Genomic DNA, 8,340 nt, shown 5'->3' on the forward strand with positions numbered 1-8,340 from the left:
CGTATTGAGGAGGGGTTCCCGCCGAGTGTGCTCCTGTGTGGATGACCACAGTGGCTGATCCCTCCAGGTGAAGGATGTGGGCTCTTCCCCGATTTCAGTGACTATGAATAAAATTGCTATAAGCATTCATGTCTGGGTTTTCGTGTGAACATGAGTTTCCATTTCCCTTGGGTAACACCTGAGAGTGGGGTTCCAGGTTCCCATCAGGTTTCTAATGGCCTCTGAGTCAGACCTGCTCAGAGGTAGGGTAGAGAGGGGAGCACGGTCTGGGAAGATCTGGGTTCCTGTCGCAGCTCAGGGATGACAAAGGTCAACCAACTGAGGAGCACTGCTGTCACTTCAGCCTCCTCCAGGTCTGCTTCCCTTCTCTTGGAACGACCAGGCCAGGGTGGGGAGGAGGGTGGCCAGCGACGGGCCCTGGGACTAAACCGAGCTTTGTGGTATAATCCATATGTTCCGCTGCAGCCCTCCGGGGTGGGGAGGTGGGAGCAGCTCTGTTTAGTTCTGGCGCTACTGGGCCTGCAGGTGGGTCTGTGCCATCCTTGCTCTCGCGGCTGTTTCTGGACTATTCTCCTCCCTCTTCCTTACAAAGCCTCCCTCTGCGCCTCCCGTCCTCAGCTCTCCTTACGTGTCACCTGTTACCTCTCCTTGCGGCAGGTACCCAGACCTCCAGGCCACGCCGCCCCCGGTCCTTGAAGATCCTAGCGCATGGCCTCCTGTCCCATCCACCAACTGCTCCTGTCTTCTCAGTGATTCCAGAATCCGTGTCGATAGTCCTTAGGCCTCTCAGTCCTTCACTTTCTCTCCTCCAATGGCTTTGTCCTCCTCGAAGCCCAAGGACCCAAGGCACGCTCTGGACCTTGCACCTGTGCCCAGATCCTTCAGCCCCTCAATCTCTAGCACTTCTTCGTCACCACCTCTTACCATCCACTTCCTGCTTCCGGATTCCTACTTCCAACAATCCTTGGCTACCTCAGGACCTACGAGCCATGATCTTACCCTCACCCCATCCTCACTCAGCACCACAGCCACTCTGACACCTGGAACCCCCCTCTCCATCCTCATCCTACTTGCCTGGGGAGAGCCCGGCTCTGGTTAGATCCCACCCTCCACCCACCTGTGCAGACGCCCACTCTCCCCAAGGTGGCTGGAGGCCAACACACATCCCCATGGACCACTCTCACTCACGATCCAAATCGCCCACCCCGAAGGGGCCCCACTGCCACCTGGTCCAGTTCCTGCCCCCGCTCTTTGGGGAATAACCCCACCTCCCCTCTCTGCTTCGCCCACCTGCTGTACTTCCCTGAGGAAAAGGAGAACCGGCCAGCAAAGAACTCAGGATCCCTCAAGATCCCTTGCCTCCACCCTTCTGCTTGTGCAGACTAAAACCTCGGGGTCGTCCTCACGTCCCCGCCTCCTCTCACACCCCACCCCTCCACCTGAAAGTATCCCCACAATACAGCCCCTCACGTCCCCTCCACGCCACCGGCCCCCTCCGAGCCCCTGTCTCCCACCCGGTTCACCGTGGAGCCTCCCCACCGAGCGCCCGCCTCTGCCTACGTGTCCTTCCCCAGCTTGTGCTCAGCAGCAGAGGGCTAAGCCGGGTCGCGTCACACCTGCACACCCTTCATGTCACTCGGGGTCAAAGCCAGTGTCCTTGAGCCCTCACAGGCTCTCTAGGACCTGCTGCCACCCCACCTGTTACTTTCCGTCCAGCCTCCTCCCCTTCTCTCTCAGGCTCACCCACTCGCCACACTGGCCTCCTTGCTGGTTCTCCAGCCAAACTCGCTCCCCTCTGAGCCTTGGTACTTGCTGATCCCTCTGCCTTGAGCCCTGCCCCCCAACAATATCCATGACAGTCCCTCCCGTCACCGTTTCCCAGCTTCACTAAAAGGGTCCCCTCCTGGGGAGGTCTTCCCAGGCCACCCCATCTAAAATGGCACCTTCTCCAAGCTGCGTCTCCCTCTCTGCCCGTATTCTTCTTTGGCACTACTGCAGTGTCTTTTTTATCTATTTTTACCTTGTTTGCTGTCCATCTCCCTTTACTGGAACATGAGCTCCACGAGACCAGTGAGTTGTCATTTGCCCACTGCTGAGTTCCCAGCACTGTCACAATGCCTGGCCCATAGCAGGAACTCAATAAGTTTCTGCTCTCCTGCGCTGCCCGCGCCCACCCGGGACCTCTCCTGGGGCCGTATCCTGTCCTTCTTGCCAACTCAACCCACTGCTTTGGAAATTCTCCCTGGCTCCTGCATCATTCCCCGCTTGCTGTTGGGTCATTTCCATCAGTGTACAAACATGCAAATACACTGGATTTTCTCCTTCTTAAGAAGAAAACAACCAAGGACGTCCCTGGTGGTGCAGTGGTTAAGAATCCGCCTGCCAATGCAGGGGACATGGGTTTGAGCCCTGGTCCGGGAAGATCCCACATGGCGCAGAGCAACTAAGCCCATGCGCCACAACTACTGAGCCTGCACTCTACAGCTTGCGAGCCACAACTACTGAGCCCACATGCCACAACTACTGAAGCCCACGCGCCTAGAGCCCGTGCTCTGCAATAAGAGAAGCCACCGCAATGAGAAGCCCGCGCACCGCAACAGAGTAGCCCCCACTCGCCACAACTAGAGAGAGCCCGTGTGCAGCAACGAAGACCCAACGCAGCCATAAATAAATAAAAGGCTAGTTCTTTAAAAAAAAAAAAAAAGAAAGAAAACCTAAAAAATAGGATCACACGAAGTGGGAGAGAGGGAACAGTGTAGGGAGGATAGGGGTAGAACGGGACCTCTCTAAACATACCTTGTTTTGTAGTTTTGACTCTGGAACCATGTAACTGCCTTATTTAATTATAAATACATTAAATTGAAATGAAAGAAATCCCCTAAAAAGCAAAAGGATAGGCTTCCCTGGTGGCGCAGTGGTTGAGAGTCCGCCTGCCGATGCGGGGGACACAGGTTCGTGTCCCGGTCCGGGAACATCCCACATGCCGCGGAGAGGCTGGGCCCGTGAGCTGTGGCCGCTGAGCCTGCGCGTCCGGAGCCTGTGCTCTGCAACGGGAGAGGCCACAACAGTGAGAGGCCCACGTACCGCAAAAAAAAAAAAAAAAATGGTGGTAAAATATACCTAAGATAAAAGTCACTATTTCAACCATTTAAAATGGTCTAAGAGTGCAAACTCATGATGAAGAACGAGATGCCTAGGGGAGACAGGCTCAAGGAGGGACGGGCCAGCTGTGGACAAGTGACAGTGAAGAGGCAGAAACAGTGCAGACCACAGCCCAGGGGCAGAGAGCAGCGTTAGAATTTCATAAGGCATGCCAAACATTTCCAGAGCATCTTGGGTTAGAGATGGGAGAGAGCTACCAACAGCAGGATAGGTCTGCGAGAAAGACCTTGCTAAAGAAAGCAGAGAAAACCTTGGGAATAAAATGTTGCCTCTGAGGCTTCCCTGGTGGCGCAGTGGTTGAGAGTCCGCCTGCCGATGCAGGGGACACGGGTTCGTGCCCCGGTCTGGGAAGATCCCACATGCCGTGGAGCGTCTGGGCCCGTGAGCCATGGCCGCTGAGCCTGCGCGTCCGGAGCCTGTGCTCCGCAACGGGAGAGGCCACAACAGTGAGGGGCCCGCGTACCGCAAAAACAAACAAAAAAAAAAAAACAAAATTTGTGGGACTATTAGCTATAGATATTTTGCAGATGCTCTTTATCAAGTTGAAGAAATTCCCGTCTATTCCCAGTTTGCTAAGAGTTTTCGGTTATTTTATTTTATTTTTTAAAATTATTTATTTGTTTGTTTTTGGCTGTGTCGGGTCTTAGTTGCAGCGTGCAGGCTCAGTAGTGGTGGCGCTCGGGCTTAGTTGCCCTGTGGTGTGTGGGATCTTAGTTCCGCGACCAGGGATCGAACCCCAGTACCCTGTGTTGGAAGGCGGATTCTTAACCACTGGACCACCAGGGAAGTCCTGGGTTATTTTAAAATCATGAATGGATGTTGGATTTCGTCAAATGCTTCTTCTGCATTCATTGATATGATCGTATAATTTTTCTTCTCTAGCCTATTGATATGGTGGGTTACATTAATTGATTTTTGAATATTGAGACAGACTTGCATACGTAGAATGTGTTCCGCTTGATTGTGGTATATAATTCTTTTTATATTTGTTATAAATTTGATTTGTTAACATTTTGATGAGGATTTCTCTATGTCTGTGAAATATATTGGTCTGTAGTTTTCTTTTTTTCATGCTGCCTTTGGTTTTTATATCAGGGCAATACTGGCCTCATAAAATGATTTGAGAAGTATTCTCTACTATTTCAGGAAGAGATTGCATCATAATATTGGCGTTAATTTTTCATTAAATGTTCGGTAGAATTCTCTATTGAACCCACCTGGACCTAGAGGGTTTTTTATGGGAGATTTAAAATGATGAATTCAATTTCTTTAATGGTTATAGGTCTTTTCAGATTATGTATCTCATCTTGCTTGAGTTTTGGTAGTCTGAGGTTTTCAAGGAATTGGTCTGTTTCATCTAAATTATCAATTTATAAGTGTAAAGTTATTTATAGTATTCCTTTATTATCCTTTTAATGGCTGTAGGATCTGTGGTGATACCCTTGTGTCATTCCTGATACTGGTGACTTGTGTATTCTCTCTTTTCACCTTGTCAGTCTTTCTAGAGGTTTATTATTTTTTTCAAAGAACCCGTTTTTGTTTCATTGACTTTCTGTATTGTTTTCAATTTCATTGATTTCTACTCTTTATCATTTCTTTCCTTCTGCTTGCTTTGGGTGTATCTTGTTTGTCTTTTTTCTCGTTTCTTGAGGTAGGAATTTAGGTTATTGATTTGAGACATTCCTCCTTTCAAATGTCAGCACTTCATGCTATATATTCCCTTTCAGCTCCACTTAACCTGCATCCCACACATATTTTCATTTTCAGTTCTTTGTAGAGGATTGTTTTTTAAAGTGGCACCAAGATGTTTGGAGGAGACAAAGACAGCTATCTACCAAAAGGCATGTTCTTCCCCTCAACGGCATAGATGTGTTGCCAGGAAGTGGCTACACAACCAGGGACTAAGTTTCCAAGTTGTCCTTGTCTCTGGTGAGGCAGTATGAACAGTTCTTGCCAATGGAGTGTGAGAAGTGCTGTATGCCACTTCCAAGCCAATGAAGTTAAGAAATAAATATTCTTTCTTCATCCTCTCCCTTTCTATGATGGAGGCAGGTGATGAAGCCTTAGGGGGTAGTGGAGCCGAAAGATGGAAAGGCTATGGTCCCTGAATCACTGAATGGAGAAACACCTCCCACCAACTGTGAACGCTCATATCGGTCTGTTATAGGGGCGAGACACATGTCTTTTTGTGTTAAACTCTTAATAGTTGGGATTTATTTAGCAACAGCTAGCATTTCCTTGCTGTTAACCTCAACAATCAGCAGTGTAACTTGAAAGACATCTTTTAATAACCTGTTAAGGGCATGGCATCCATAAATATACCTGAACTTATTGATTTCATCCAGAATCAATTCTTGGGTATGAAAGGCCTTACCGTTTATTGCCTTGTTATACCTACTATACTGAGAACATAAAACAGTAGAACATTTGGACAAGAGACCCGATCAGAAATCCCAGTTCAAAAGCATTTGGGAGCCATTCAGAAAACCAAAGCCCCAGAGCTATCATCTCTGACAGTGCTGCTCCAGACTTCTGCCTTTCCCCCACGAATGTCTGCTGAAGACAGCTGTCTGGAGAAATGAGAATCCCTGCACTGTCTCAGCAGACAGTTTCTGCTCCCTATGTCCCCATGGTACGGGCACATAGATGCCTTGGGAAGAGCTGATGCTCTTAGGCTCTGAACCCGCTCTCCTGAATTTGTTTCATTTTTGTAAATCAGACAGGACGTGGTCCGGAACCGTCTACAAAACACAACCCCAAACTGCTTCTTGATGTATTTCCAGTTGAAACGAACAGCTGCTCTAGTCTCAGATCTCCTTTGTATCATTTGCTGTTTGCTGTATCTGTCTCATTGGCCTCCTCTTTTTCAGAAAAATGTACTTACATTTAAAATAGAACGTGGTTATATTTTTGAAAGCTAAATGTCTTCCTCACCAGGCCAAATGGGGGTGCTTTCCCCCCTCTTTTTTCTCTGCACTTCCTCTCACATTAAAGCTGTTGAATTTGATAGGCGCTTTTGACTCCTATCTGGTTTATAAGCTCTGATTTCTAGAACAAATTACCTACGTAGCGCTCAGGCAGGCACCCGTCTGTCAGATAACCCTGGAGTTTGATTTTTCCGCCCTGCCCCCGCGCTCGATTATTCATTCATGGCAGGGAGAGATCCGGAGGGCCAGAACAATTTCATCAGCCCTTGGAATTCACGTACTGTGAGCCTCCTCTCCCCAGACCACGCCGCTACCATAAATAGACGTCACGTGGCTTCCCTTTATGATAAGGTCGGAGGAAACGAGTGCACAGGGAGAAGCCGCTAGGAGAGTCAGAGCTCTGAGTTCCGGCTCTAAAACCTGAACAGAGCTAGTCTTCTTGCCGGGGAGGGGGGGGGGGCAGCTCAGAAAGGAGGGACGAGGTGGAAGACCTCGTGGGCGGGCCGCCTCCCGAGGGCTCCTCTGGATACCTGAGCGACTCCCTGACTCGCAGCACTCTCTGCCCTCAGCCATCCCTACCCCTCGCGAGGAGGCCCGCAGACTCCTTCCCGCCCCACCTGCCCGGCCAGGCTCTGCGGCTCCCCCAGCTCATTTTCTGATAGAGCTGTCACTTTTTATTGCTGATGGGAGAAATCAGTTCCTCTCTTAGCTGAATGTTAATTGGCCTTTCTCCGCTCTTTCATTCAGTTAGTACATGCAGTCCCCTCGTTTTTTTCCACTCCCCAAGGGAAAAGCACCTTAGTAGAGAAGCATTCCAGCAAGACAAGGAAGGTGTTTCTTGCAAAACTGCTAATTGGTAATTGCTAAATCAGAGGTTAAGAAAAAGCTAAAAAGGAGTGCAAGGAGGGGGGTAACCAGGCATTTCGGTAGCTCCACAGGAGTTTTAACCGCCTGCAGGCTCACCGCTACAGTACCTACCACTGCAGAGGGCTCAGTACTCAGTAGGGAGACCCGGGAAGCCAGCTGGGTCTGGTTGAAGAAATCAACGGAGCATCTTCAAGGGGCCAGGCACCTAGACGGACCCGAGAGGTGCCGAGATAACTAAGATGTAGTCACAGGAGGCAAACCAATAAATAAACTGGGGACACTGGTTTCCATGGGACCACAGCAGCGGCAGAGGTAAGCCGGGATACTGCGGGAGGCACAGAGCATCAGAGAAACTTCCTGGAGGAAGCCACGCTGCAGCTCAGCTGTATAGGATACCTAGGAGGTCAGCAGCAAGGGCATCCCAGGTGGAGGAGACGGTCTGTGCCGAGTCACGGTGCCTGGAACAGGGTGGTGCATGGGAGGAGGTTACGGTCACAGCAGGGCTTCGGTGCCCAAGCAGGTTTTTTTCCCCATATAATTTTATGCCCTTAAAAGAAATAGTCTTATTGAGATTTAATTTATACTCCATAAATTTACTGCTTGAAGTGCACAATTCAATGGTTTTAAATTTTTTCGTATATTTAAAGAGTAATATTCCTGTATATTTACAGAGTTGTACGCCCATCACCATAATCTAATTTTGGAACGTTTTCATCATCACAAAGAGGAACCTTCTCAGTGGGGTTTTTGATACGGGCCTGGCCAAATTCTGCCTCACATCAGTTGGCAGCAGGGCAGAGAGGGGTTTGGAGGGGGAAGCCTGGCCCCTCCCTCATCGAACCCAGAACATGAGCAAGGAGCACAGCAGGGACTGAGCCCAGGGGCTAAAGATTTGTGGCAGCGGCAGGTAAAACCTACTCCATCTCTCAGATTCTTCTTTCTTGACAGGAAAAGAACTAGGTTATGAACACTCAGGCTAGTTTTTGCTGGCTGGTTATTTAGTGGTAGTGATACAAATCAGTATTTTAGATGGATGGTCGCCTACTTACAAAGAAAAAAGACAGAGGCCGTATCACAGCAAAAGCCAGAATTCTGAAGTTTCTGCAAAATGGGAGCAGCACAGAGCACTATTCGTATGTTTCATACAGCAAAAACCAGAGCTGGTCTGTCCCCAAAAACGGGCAGGGAGGGCTTCCCTGGTGGCGCAGTGGTTGAGAGTCCGCCTGCCGATGCAGGGGACACAGGTTCGTGCCCTGGTCCGGGAGGATCCCACATGCCGCGGAGCGGCTGGGCCCGTGAGCCATGGCCACTGAGCCTGCGTGTCCGGAGCCTGTGCTCCGCAACGGGACAGGCCACAACAGTGAGAGGCCCGCGTACCGCAAAA

This window comes from Grampus griseus (genome assembly GCF_964374135.1).
Source record: "Grampus griseus genome assembly, chromosome: 11".
Taxonomy (NCBI): domain Eukaryota; kingdom Metazoa; phylum Chordata; class Mammalia; order Artiodactyla; family Delphinidae; genus Grampus; species Grampus griseus.